Genomic DNA, 12,793 nt, shown 5'->3' on the forward strand with positions numbered 1-12,793 from the left:
ACTGTTTTGCAGTAGATGTTAAAATGTTCGACTACGCCACCCGTTGATTGCGGCTATGAGGCCGCCGCTGCAGGGCAGACCGCTGAGGCCGGTGATAGGATTGTGCAGCGTAGATGGTATAACCCCCAACGGGAGGGGTATGGCCTCAGGGCAGCAGATGTAGATGACAGTGGTGGTGATGGTGAAGCAAGGAAGCTCAGAGACGTGTGGTGTAGTTTCAAGGCTTTTACTCACAGGTGTTGCTCCGGTCACTTCGGCCAAGAGTGACCACCCAAGCCGTGCTGCGTCCACCAGGTGCGGGACTCGGCCAACTCCCGGGCAGTTCCAGAGCGTGGTCCTGAGCTCCCCTCTCTTCCTTCCTACTGGCCGTCCTCACCAGGGACCCACCTATGTCCGGCTCCCTCGGGCCTTTTGGTGGCGAAACCTGTCCCGGCTTCCCTGACCCTATTCGTGGTCTGCCTTCCTGGTGGATATGGCGAGGGGTCGCGCCAAAACTTGTCCACGACCTCCGGTTCCTGGCTAAGGATGATTAGCCTCTACCAGCTTGGGATCCGGTACCCTTTTCTGCCAACCCTTCACCCTTCTGGTTTACTTCTGGGATCTCAGGGTTCCCTCTTGTCTTGTGTCTCTGGGCCTCTCTTCCTCCTTCTCTCCACTACAGGCCTGGCCCTGGAGCTGGGCCCAGCCGGAGCCACAGCTCCCTGTCAGCCCTCCTGGCTGAACTCTCTCTCAGAACTCACCCTGTCTCTAGATGGTGCCCACCATATATACTCCCTCTATGTGTGAGCCCAGGTGACCAGCACCCAATGGGCTCCTACCTCTATGCCCAGAGCCCCTCCCCTATCTGCCCCTACACTACTGGGATGTTCCTCCCCCCTCCCCACTCCAGCCAGGGACAGACGCTGTCGTACCTGCACAGCTATTTGGTGGGAGTACCGTTGTTCTGTCCCCCGGAAATGGGGTGAGTGTAGTGCATGCAGCTATCTGAGCTCAGTCCCACACTCCATCCTTACCCGGGAGTGGAATACCACACCTCTGGTTTGAGGTGCAATACCCCTGTAGCAGCCAAGTCCTCGGGGTGCTACATTTACATACTGGCCGACCCATGGGGACTAGTCGACCATTTATGTGTCTGGTGGTCTCTTGAGTCTCCCCAAAAGATGGTGTCAGATCATTATAAACGCTCAGCTCTACGTGTGAAGGTGGTGCTTCGAATGAATTCATCATCCTTCAGATATCTAAGGTTTATGCACTAAAAGGCCTTTCCACCAACCCATTATAGTCATAAATAATTGCATCGTGATGCTGCGTTCATCTTAATGTAAAAAGGAGGAATGGTCATTACTGGAAGCTTACCCAGTAACTCATCGCAGACAGATAAACTAAGTATTTAGAGAATATGATTATGAAAAAGGCTGACATCATGTCACTTCATCATGTAAAAAAAAACTCTTCAGAAGTGTTATGACTCTCATGGATCCTTGAAACCCTTTGCCTGACTGAGCAGTTGTGGTAAAGCACAGACAGATGACCTTGCTGAAGCAGAGCGGCCCGGATGGAACAAAGGAGGCTGAAGAGACTGGATGGTAAATGGAGGAATTGAGAAGTAGTCCACTAGAAAGCCAGAGACTTAGCCCAGGCAGACTGAAAAGGCCGAGTCGGGAAAGCAGCAGGGCAGAGTAAGCAAGCAATGTAGCAGACTTGCATGAGACCAGAGGTGGAATGCAGACAAGATGAGCAAAGTAGAGCAATGTAGCAGAGCCCAGCGATACAGCAGGATCGAGTTGCAGAGGACTCTCATTATGGATATAGCAGAGCCTGGCAGATGGAGCAGAGCTGGGTTGATAAAGAGACTCACAGTACAGATATAGCAGAGTTTGGCTCGTGGAGCAGAGACTAAAATGAGTTCATTAGGAGACTCAGAATCTGGGCGACAGCATGAATAGTAGTGGCATATATGACAACTACCTGAATACTCAGGCAACATCCAGCCACCTGAGGTGGCCTATAAGGCTAGGTAGCAAGAATCACTGGAACGCACCTTGCTACAATATTAATCTAACGTGCAGATAAACAGAGGGAGACAGGCGTGGCAGAAGAAAGACAGACACTGGCACAGAAGTCAGAATGAAATGTAGTAGCGTGGATGCCAACTACCTGAATACTCAGTCATCATTCAGCCGCCTGAGCTGCCCTGTAAGGCTAGGTAGGGAGACATCACTGGAGTGTGCCTGTTTACTATAGCAACCCAACATGCAGATGAATAGATGGAGCCAGCCATTGGCAGGAGAAAGACAGGGAGCCTTGCAATGGAGCCAGGAGAGGTGACTAGCAAGAAACACCGCTACTCTAGATTTCCAAACTAATCACCTTATTAGAATGTCACTTCCCAGTCCTATACATGTAGTAGACACAGACACAAAATCAGTAAGAAAGTCTATGAATACATAGGAACCAGTGGAGACATCCGTTTACAGTTTCAGGCAGTAAGGTTGACCATACACATGAGATGGATCAGAGGATGCTTCAACCGACAGCCATCTCAGACACAAGAGCACTCGCTTGGCCGAGCTCCTGTGTTGTCGCATTGGCAGGCGGCTTATCTCAGTGAAAATTATGCAATCGGATGTCCGAAATCAGACATGCGCGATTGACATCTCTCCCGACCATCAGTTGGCCGGCACCCCCATTCACATTAGACTGTTGGCTGAACCTGTAGATATTGGCGAGTTCAGCCGAAATTAGTCTAATGTGTATAGGGCATTTACAGAACAAACATAAAATCAGTTAAATCTTGAAGGAGCTGAGGCCAATGGCTATGCTGACTTCTTGATGACCTAGCGCACACGTGTCAAACTCCGGCACGTGGGCCAAATCTGGCTCGCAGGGTGGTTTTTTTGGCCCTCGACACCAGAACCACCATCCCTGTGTGGGGCCATTATTCTGTATGGAGGACTATGTGGTGCCCATTATACTGTATGGAGCACTATGTGGGGCCCATTATACTGTATGGAGGACTATGTGGGGTCCATTATTCTGTATGGAGGACTATGTGGGGCCCATTACACTGTATGGAGGACTATGTGGGGCCCATTACACTGTATGGAGGACTATGTGGGGCCCATTATTCTGTATGGAGGACTATGTGGGGCCCATTATTCTGTATGGAGGACTATATGGGGCCCATTATTTTGTATGGAGGACTATGTGGGGCCCATTATTCTGTATGGAGGACTATGTGGGGCCCATTATTCTGTATGGAGGACTATGTGGGGCCCATATTCTGTATGGAGGACTATGTGGGGCCATTATTCTGTATGGAGAACTATGTAGGGCCCATTATACTGTATGAAGGACTATGTGGGGCCCATTATTCTGTATGGAGGACTATGTGGGGCCCATTATTCTGTATGGAGGACTATGTGGGGCCCATTATTCTGTATGGAGGACCATGTGGGGCCCATTATTCTGTATGGAGGACCATGTGGGGCCAATTATTCTGTGTGGAGGACTATGTGGGGCCCATTATTCTGTATGGAGGACTATGTGGGGCCCATTATTCTGTATGGAGGACTATGTGGGGCCCATTATTCTGCATGGAGGACTATGTGGGGCCCATTATTCTGCATGGAGGACTATGTGGGGCCCATTATTCTGTATGGAGGACTATGTGGGGCCCATTATACTGTATGGAGGACTATGTGGGGCCCATTATTCTGTATGGAGGACTATGTGGGGCCCATTATTCTGTATGGAGGACTATGTGGGGCCAATTATTCTGTATGGAGGACTATGTGGGGCCAATTATTCTGTATGGAGGACTATGTGGGGCCAATTATTCTGTATGGAGGACTATGTGGGGCCCATTATTCTGTATGGAGGACTATGTGGGGCCCATTATTCTGTATGGAGGACTATGTGGGGCCCATTATTCTGTATGGTGGACTATGTGGGGCCCATTATTCTGTATGGAGGACTATGTGGGGCCCATTATACTGTATGGAGGACTATGTGGGGCCCATTATTCTGTATGGAGGACTATGTGGGGCCCATTATTCTGTATGGAGGACTATGTGGGGCCCATTATTCTGTATGGAGGACTATGTGGGGCCAATTATTCTGTATGGAGGACTATGTGGGGCCCATTATTCTGTATGGAGGACTATGTGGGGCCATTATACTGTATGGAGGACTATGTGGGGCCATTAAACTGTATGGAGGACTATGTGGGGCCCATTATTCTGTATGGAGGACTATGTGGGGCCCATTATTCTGTATGGAGGACTTTGTGGGGCCCATTATTCTGTATGGAGGACTATGTGGGGCCCATTATTCTGTATGGAGGACTATGTGGGGCCCATTATTCTGTATGGAGGACTATGTGGGGCCCATTATACTGTATGGAGGACTATGTGGGGCCATTATCCTGTATGGAGGACTATGTGGGGCCCATTATTCTGTATGGAGGACTATGTGGGGCCCATTATTTTGTATGGAGGACTATGTGGGGCCCATTATTCTGTATGGAGAACTATGTGGTGCCCATTATTCTGTATGGAGGACTATGTGGGGCCCATTATTCTGTAAGGAGGACTATGTGGGGCCCATTATTCTGTATGGAGGACTATGTGGGGCCCATTATTCTGTATGGAGGACTATGTGGGGCCCATTATTCTGTATGAAGGACTATATGGGGCCCATTATTCTGTATAGAGGACTATGTGGGGCCCATTATACTGTATGGAGGACTATGTGGGGCCATTATACTGTATGGAGGACTATGTGGGGCCCATTAAACTGTATGGAGGACTATGTGGGGCCATTATACTGTATGGAGGACTATGTGGGGCCATTATTCTGTATAGAGGACTATGTGGGGCCCATTATTCTGTATGGGGGACTATGTGGGGCCAATTATTCTGTATGGAGGAATATGTGGGGCCAATTATTCTGTATGGAAGACTATGTGGGGCCCATTATTCTGTATGGAGGACTATGTGGGGCCCATTATTCTGTATTGAGGACTATGTGAGGCCATTATTCTCTATAGAGGACTATGTGGGGCCCATTATACTGTATGGAGAACTATGTGGGGCCATTATACTGTATGGAGGACTATGTGGGGCCCATTATACTGTATACTGGTTGGCCAGCGATTTTGTCCAAGTTTTTAATTCTGGCCCTCTGCGTGTTTGAGTTTGATATCCCTGACCTAGCGTGTGCCAAGATTATAACCCTGGGCTAGAGACATTAAAGAAGGAAGGTTTTATGTGGAGGCCTCGTTGACTTGCATTATGGAAGCAGAAATTAAAACAGCAGAACTGATCATATATTGCAAATCTGAAGCAGCATTTTCTGTATTAATAAGACAGAGTTCTGGTGTCTTCACAATTCGGTCTGAAAAGAAGAATATAATGCAGTGTTCTTACTGTGGTGTGAACTTCCATGCTGTCTGCAGATGGATCTTGGGATCTGAACAGATGGTAAACGAGTATTCAAAACAGTTTCTGGATTCTACTAAACTTATATATATATATATTATATTATATAAAAAAAAAATCCTTTATTTAATATGTATTCTTTGAGGTTTACTTTTTTACATATGAATGTAGTGAACCAGACAAACCACCCTGTATTATTTAATGTGTTCTGTAAACTCTTTATTTCAGTGAATGTATGTAAAATACCATGATGCACAATGTAAACGCTGTATCTTAAATGCATATTGTGAGCGGTGTACATGACGGCTGGCAAAGATCATAGATTAGATGTGCGGACTCTAGAGCACTGTGCAGACTGCTCACTGCGCTCATTAGGAAGCAGTTAATATGTGTCCAACAGAGTGCAAATGAGCCAAGTAGTGCATATCCCGGAGTTAGAGGTGAAGTCCCGAAGCTGGATACAACGGAGACCCTTAGGTCCAATAATGTCGTTCAAGACCACGGAAAATACCCTACATTAATGAGTAAACTTGTCTTGCTAGAGGAAACACCATTAAATAGAAGTGGCCCTGGATGTTACATGTGGGTACGGACCACGGACAGTGTGGCGACAACAAGAGAAAAATACCCTGACCAAAACTATGACCCCTGAGCAAGTACAGAGCTCCACCCGATTGCAACCTGCAGGTACTGACCTCTCCATCCTGCCCTCCAAATGTTTGTGCTGAATTTAGAGTGGCCTGAAACAGTAAAAGGGACTGTGGCTTGTAACACTAAAGTTAGGCTAACATGGTGAGATGGATTCACAAAGCCACAGGTCAGGGTGGTACAGCAGGACACGTGGAACAGCAAGGATATAGACAGACTAGGCTGGACGGCAGACAAACAAGCAAAGTGAGACACATCAGAAGCCACTGAACCAAAAGGGCATATGCAGTGGAAATTGGCTAGTCTGAAGTAGGACACAGATGTAGGTAGCAACTACATATCAGGTAGCAATGCAATGTGAACTGACTGTAATAACATGTGACATGCAGAAGTAGTGCTGTTGCTTCAAAAGCATCCAGCAACTATTAGAAGTAACACAAGCACAGGGGACAGGAAGTGATGTGCTCTAAAAGCATCCAGCAACTACAGGGGTTAATACAGTCACAGGAGACAGGGAGTGTTTTAGCAGAGTCCCAGGGGGATTGTGGGAAGCTGTTTACTGTCTGGCTGGAGCCCAAAAGAAAGGTGGTGTGTGATCTGTACATCACAGAAGGCAAGGGAACAGAATTCAGGTCAGGAGGGAAGCTAAACACAGGTCAGATAGACTCCCTGAGCTAACAGTGTGGAGTATTATTGGGCAGAAAGATAAGGACTGGGAGGAATGGTGTCATAGGGATCTTCTCCCTCATCAAACTCTCCCCCTCCATCTCCATGCAGAAAAAAGAATGCTGTGTACTAGTGAGTCATTGTGAAGGAAAAGCCTGTAGTTGTGTATGCATAGAAGTGTGCTGCTAAGAGATCTAATCTGTGCTGAATTATGCTACTGAAGAGACTGACGTTACTGTGCCTGCTTTATTAACCTGTACTGTAATGAAGATTGTGGCTGTAATATCCCTGAATTGCACTGGCCGTGCTTCAGATTAAATTCCACTGTTAAACTGTTAAAAAAAAGACTCTTGTCAGATGTGTCTGGTCAGCAACTGAATCTACAGCGAGTATGGAAAGTATTCAGACCCCTTTAAATTTTTCACTCTTTGTTTCATTGCAGCCATTTGGTAAATTCTAAAAAGTTCATTTTTTTCTCATTAAAGTACACTCTGCACCTTATCTTGACTGAAAAAAAAAAGTGTTGAAATGTTTGCTAATTTATTAAAAAAGAAAAACTGAAATATCACATGGTCATAAGTATTCAGACCCTTTGCTCAGTATTGAGTAGAAGCACCCTTTTGAGCTAGTACAGTCATCAGTCTTCTTGGGAATGATGCAACAAGTTTTTCACACCTGGATTTGGGGATCGTCTGCCATTCTTCCTTGCAGATCCTCTCCAGTTCCGTCAGGTTGGATGGTGAACGTTGGTGGACAGCCATTTTCAGGTCTCTCCAGAGATGCTCAATTGGGTTTAGGTCAGGGCTCTGGCTGGGCCAGTCAAGAATGGTCACAGAGTTGTTCTGAAGCCACTACTTTGTTATTTTAGCTGTGTGCTTAGGGTCATTGTCTTGTTGGAAGATGAACCTTCAGCCAAGTCTGAGTCCCAGAGCACTCTGGGAGAGGTTTTCATCCAGGATATCTTTGTACTTGGCCACATTCGTGTTTCCTGCAATTGCAACCAGTCGTCCTGTCCCTGCAGCTGAAAAACACCCCCATAGCATGATGCTGCCACCACTATGTTCTACTGTTAGGTATACATTGGGCAAGTGATGAGCAGTGCCTGGTTTTCTCCACACATACCGCTTAGAATTATCACCAAAAAGTTCTATCTTTGTCTCATCAGACCAGAGAATCTTATTCTCATAGTCTTGGAGTCATTCATGTTTTTTTGAGCAAACTCTATGCAGGCTTTCATATGTCGTGCACTGAGGAGAAGGTTCCGTCTGGCCACTCTGCCATAAAGGCCCGACAGGTGGAGGGCTGCAGTGATAGTTGACTTTGTGGAACTCTCTCCCATCTCCCTACTGCATCTCTGGAGCTCAGCCACAGTGATCTTGGGTTTCTTCTTTACCTCTCTCACCAAGGCTGTTCTCCCACGATGCTCAGTTTGGCTGGGCGGCCAGGTCTAGGAAGACTTCCGGTGGTCCCAAACTTCTTCCATTTAAGGATTATGGAGGCCACTGTGCTCTTAGGAACCTTGAGTAATGCAGAAATTATTTTGTAACCTTGGCCAGATCTCTGCCTTGCCACAATTCTGTCTCTGAGCTCCTTGGGCAGTTCCTTTGAGCTCATGATTCTCATTGGGTCTGACATGCACTGTCAGCTGTGAGTTCTTATATAGACAAGTGTGTGCCTTTCCAAATCAAGTCCTATCAGTTTAATTAAACACAGCTGGACCCCAATGAAGGAGTAGAACCATCTCAAGGAGGATCACAAGGAAATGGACAGCATGTGACTTAAATATGAGTGTCTGGAGCAAAGGGTATGAATACTTATGACCATGTGATATTTCAGTTTTTCTTTTATAATAAATTTGGAGAAATTTCTACATTTCTGTTTTTTTCAGTCAAGACGGTTTGCAGAGTGTACTTTAATGAGAAAAAAATGAACTTTTTAGAATTTACCAAATGGCTGCAATGAAACAAAGCATGAAAAATTTAAAGGGGTCTGAATACTTTCCATATCCACTGTATCGTCTGCCTGAGAGAAGCTGCAGCCTATGGTCGCCCTGAGTGACGGTTCCCCCAGGATTCCAACGAATTCATGAAACCTGTCTCGCCCTATCTGAACCTAGTGGCGCCCTATCTGAACCTAGTGGCGTACGTGTAACAAACAGTTTGTGATGCTTACAGCAAACGATGAGGTAACCAGCGCAAATGTAAGTTACGGAATCCACAGCAGATAATAACTTGTGAGAACACTCTCTAATAATAGTTTATGACTCTAGCAGCAAACAATGAGTTAACCAGAGCATTTGTAAGTTTTAAAATCCATAGGAGATAGTAACATAGTGAGAACAGCCTTTATTAATAATTAATGATCCCAGCACACAATAGGTAAAACCGCAGCAGATGGAAGTAACGTGATCCAACTGTACAGTTTGTGAGGTTTATGGCAAACGGTGGGTTAACCAGAGCATCTGCAAGTTCTAGAATCCACAAGAGAAATCACAAAAGTCTGAGGAAGCAACAGCAACACAAGAAACTGGATGTTTGTAGAGTCCAAACACAACTGACCAGGGGTGTGTCCAACCGGGCCTTGGGAGATATGTGACAGAGATACACTGGGCAATTTGTAAAGTCCAATGTGGATCACAGAAAAGGGCAGCGGCCATAGGGAAAGGGAGCGGAGCTTGGCCTGGAAGCCAAAACAGTTGGTTAACAGCTAAGTGGTGCTGTAGCTTGAGACAATGAAAGCTGCTGTAACCTGCATTAGTAACACTACAGACTGTCACATGATAAACTGTGGACTGTTCTGAATGTGATAAAATAAAAGTTGTGAAGGGGATTTATTGCCCTGAACCCTAAGCTAATGGATTGTGTTTGTTACTGTAGCTAGAGACCTTTCCTGTTTACTGTAACTGCCAAGCTCATTGCTTCAGTATATATTTTTAACTGCCAAGTTCTGTATCATTTGTTAGGCATCAAGCTCTATGCCTCGATACTGGAGTGTAACTTATAAGCTCTATATCAACGAATGCTGTTCGGGTAACCCAACTGTGTTTCACTTTCCAGTGTGTAATCAAGCTGTGTATTATCACTGTTGTGCAATCATCAAGCTCTGTGCCTTAGTCCCAAACTCATTGTATCAATACTGTTGTGTAACCATCACGTTCTGTGTCTCAGTACTGATGTGCAACTACCAAGCTCAATATCAACACTGTTGTGTAAACCATCAAGCTCTGTGCCTCAGTACTTCAGTGTAACTTCCAAGCACTATATCATTCTTGTTGTGTAACCATCAACCTCTGTGTCACTATCCAGTGTCTAACCATCATGCTCTGTATCGTCGTTTTGTATAACCATCAATATATATGCCTCAGTACTAAAGTATAACCACCATGTTCTGGATTAACACTGTTGTGTAACCATCAAACTCTGTGTCACAACACAGTGTGGAACCACGAAGCTCTGTATCTTCGCTGTTGTGTAACTATCAATCTCTGTGTCCCAGTACTGAAGTTTAACCTCCAATTCACTGTATCAACGCTTTTGTGTATTATTCACATTTTGTGCCTCAGTACTGAAGTGCAACACCAAGCTTTGTGCCACTGCCAAGCTCTTGTATCATCATTTATGTGTAACCATCAAGTTCTGATATCTCAGTACTGATGTGTAACCACCAATTTACTGTACCAACGCTGTTGTGTGACCATCATATTCTGTGCCTTAGTACTGAAGTGTAACCACTAAGCACTGTACCAACACTGTTGTGTGACCATCATATTCTGTGCCTCAGTACTGAAGTGTAACCACCAAGCACTGTACCAACGCTGTTGTGTGACCATCATATTCTGTGCCTCAGTACTGAAGTGAAACCACCAAGCACTGTACCTACGCTGTTGTGTGACCATCATATTCTGTGCCTCATTACTAGTGTAACCACCAAGCACTGTACCAACACTGTTGTGTGACCATCACATTCTGTGCCTCAGTACTGGTGTAACCACCAAGCACTGTACCAACGCTGTTGTGTGACCATCATATTCTGTGCCTTAGTACTGAAGTGCAACCACCAAGCACTGTACCACCGCTGTTGTGTGACCATCAAATTCTGTGCCTCATTACTAGTACTAGTGTAACCAAGTACTGTACCAACGTGTTGTGTGACCATCATATTCTGTGCCTCAGTACTGAAGTGTAACCACCAAGCACTTTACCAACGCTGTTGTGTGACCATCATATTCTGTGCCTCAGTACTGTAGTGTAACCACTAAGCTCTGTACCAACACTGTTGTGTGACCATCATATTCTGTGCTTCAGTACTGGTGTAACCACCAAGCACTTTACCAACGCTGTTGTGTGACCATCATATTCTGTGCCTCAGTACTGATGTGTAACCACCAAGCACTTTACCAACGCTGTTGTGTGACCATCATATTCTGTGCCTCAGTACTGAAGTGTAACCACTAAGTACTGTACCAACACTGTTGTGTGACCATCATATTCTGTGCCTCAGTACTGAAGTGTAACCACTAAGCACTGTACCAACACTGTTGTGACCATCATATTCTGTGCCTTAGTACTGAAGTGTAACCACCAAGCACTGTACCAACGCTGTTGTGTGACCATCATATTCTGTGCCTTAGTACTAGTGTAACCATCAAGTTCTCTGCTATTAGTGTACAACTGTCAAGTTTGTGTCAACTTTGAGAGACTGTAATCTATATGATGCATGGCATCAGTGTATACTTGTTTGAGTTCAACACTGCCGCTTTTGTGTCCGTCCCCGTGCCACTCTCATGTAGCGAGTCGTGTTTGTGGTCAAGGGCCACGCATAAAAACTCACCAGCTTACATTTAAGCCACTGTAAAACAGATACAATGAATTAGTAGCACTTTTTCACATCTGGTCGTACAGGTGCACAGGAAAGGGAAGATGAAAGTTGAAGATTTAGTCATGGGATGAGGCCAATGTTAAAAAAAGAGGAGTCACAAGATCCTTCAAATGCTTATACAGACTACCCCTGCTGGACACTCATGGAATATGTGGGATATCTGTTTCCCTACAACTACCAAGCATTATCGTGTTTATTTACTGGCTGTGTTCTACGGTCATATATACAGTACAGACCAAAAGTTTGGACACACCTTTTCATTTAAAGATTTTTCTGTATTTTCATGACTATGAAAATTGTACATTCACACTGAAGGCATCAAAACTATGAATTAACACATGTGGAATTATATACTTAACAAAAAAGTGTGAAACAACTGAAAATATGTCTTATATTCTAGTTTCTTCAAAGTAGCCACCTTTTGCTTTGATGACTGCTTTGCACACTCTTGGCATTCTCTTGATGAGCTTCAAGAGGTAGTCACCGGAAATGGTCTTCCAACAATCTTGAAGGAGTTCCCAGAGATGCTTAGCACTTGTTGGCCCTTTTGCCTTCACTCTGCGGTCCAGCTCACCCCAAACAATCTTGATTGGGTTCAGGTCTGGTGACTGTGGAGGCCCGGTCATCTGGCGTAGCACCCCATCACTCTCCTTCTTGGTCAAATAGCCCTTACACAGCCTGGAGGTGTGTTTGGGGTCATTGTCCTGTTGAAAAATAAATGATGGTCCAACTAAACGCAAGCCAGACGAAATAGCATGCAGCTGCAAGATGCTGTGGTAGCCATGCTGGTTCAGTATGACTTCAATTTTGAATAAATACCCAACAGTGTCACCAGCAAAGCACCCCCACACCATCACACCTCCTCCTCCATGCTTCACGGTGGGAACCAGGCATGTAGAGTCCATCCGTTCACCTTTTCTGCGCCACACAAAGACACGGTGGTTGGAACCAAAGATCTCAAATTTGGACTCATCAGACCAAATCACAGATTTCCACTGGTCTAATGTCCATTCCTTGTGTTCTTTAGCCCAAACAAGTCTCTTCTGCTTGTTGCCTGTCCTTAGCAGTGGTTTCCTAGCAGCTATTTTACCATGAAGGCCTGCTGCACAAAGTCTCCTCTTAACAGTTGTTGAAGAGATGTGTCTGCTGCTAGAACTCTG

This window comes from Phyllobates terribilis, unplaced genomic scaffold, assembly GCF_046119375.1.
Source record: "Phyllobates terribilis strain yellow unplaced genomic scaffold, ASM4611937v1 Scaffold_13__5_contigs__length_258822181, whole genome shotgun sequence".
In the NCBI taxonomy this organism is placed as follows: Eukaryota; Metazoa; Chordata; class Amphibia; order Anura; family Dendrobatidae; genus Phyllobates; species Phyllobates terribilis.